This window comes from Oryzias melastigma, linkage group LG23 (assembly GCF_002922805.2).
Source record: "Oryzias melastigma strain HK-1 linkage group LG23, ASM292280v2, whole genome shotgun sequence".
NCBI classification, from domain to species: domain Eukaryota; kingdom Metazoa; phylum Chordata; class Actinopteri; order Beloniformes; family Adrianichthyidae; genus Oryzias; species Oryzias melastigma.
The window spans coordinates 8,034,228-8,035,591 of record NC_050534.1 but is presented as its reverse complement, the minus strand read 5'-3'; the positions used below and the strand labels follow the sequence as shown (position 1 = coordinate 8,035,591).

General features: G+C 32.7%; 1 protein-coding gene across 1 annotated transcript in view; it reads right to left on the bottom strand.

Moving 5' to 3' along the window:
• Nucleotides 1-548: 548 nt before the first annotated feature.
• The window catches only part of LOC112153742 (sodium- and chloride-dependent GABA transporter 2), a gene marked incomplete in the record, with an annotated part of 10,109 nt that continues 9,293 nt past the window's right edge, over nt 549-1,364 (bottom strand). The window contains 1 exon segment of the mRNA XM_024284142.2: nt 549-1,274.

Below are 1,364 nucleotides of genomic sequence, written 5' to 3'. Positions count from 1 at the left end.
TCATCACTTCACTCATTTGGACCCTTTGTGACCTTAACACTGTTATTGCTGTATATATTGCATAGGAAGCTAAATATTTATACTTTTTCTTTTTTAAATTAGTTATTTAAACGTGTATTCTTTTTTATATACTTCCTGCCCTTAACTCTATTGGACAGTTTTGTAAAACACTTCACTACACATTGTACTATGTATGTGACAAATAATATTTGGATTCATATACCTTAAGTAAATAGAAATATTACAATAAAAAGAAAAAAAAACTGTCCAAACTTAATTTAACACATACATGAATTTCCTCTAAAACAAATTCTGATGAGTTTTTACTTAATTTTTGTTTCATTTTTCTTTGCTTAAGTCCATCGTTTCCAAACATAATCCTACATCGTTTTTAATACTGTAAATTTATCTTAAAGCATCATCGTCAATGAGTATAACCAAACTTTTATTTTCCTATTTTTCTAATACAATTATTATTAAATGGAACAAGAGGTTTGTCAGAAGTTATAAAAACTCTTAATTTTAAACAAAGAAACAGTTGAACAACAAAAAACAACAACAAAAAGTTTTAATCATAAAGTTACTTACAATAAGCAGGTTCTTTGTACAGTTGTATTATATTACATAAATTGAACTACAGTTTGTCATGTTAGTCCTTTAGGTAAACAGTTTTGTTCATATGTGTTTTTTTTCTTGTTTTTGTCTGACAAATTAAAGGATAAGGATTAGTTTACATTGATGTGTTTTTCCCGCTTTTCTCTAGTCTTCATCAGAAGTTTCGGCGTCCATTTTGACCATTCACTGAACCCCTAATTGACGTCTCACTGCGAACTGTTCAGGAAAAATGTAAAAAAAAATGGATAAAACACTGAAAAAGCACACACCTTACAGTATATATCTTCACAATTTTGTGAATTAAAAAATGGGGAGAGACGTGATAAATGTCATATGCTGTCGTATGGAAACGTATGCTTTGCTACCTTATTAGAAGGCCCAAAGCGTTTTACAGTCACAGTCCTGTTCATCCATTCAAACACACAGATTGTAGCTCCGCGGCTGAACACTGCCGCCAACCTATAACCACCAGGAGCAATGTGGGGTTCAGGGTTTTTGCCCAACGATAATCAAACAAATTACCAAACCAAACGTGTGACCTTCAAATCAGAGGTCGACCACTCTATTAGGTATTATGGAAGACTGGAACTAACAGCCACCAAAGCAGCATCAACCCAATTCAGACTCTCACTCTGGACTAGATTTATGGATTAGAAAAACTAAAACAAGGACCATTATGACCAGATACTCATAATGTCCAGAGATGGTAGAAAAGCTGATCTTCCATTCATCTGATTAATCTGCTGCTC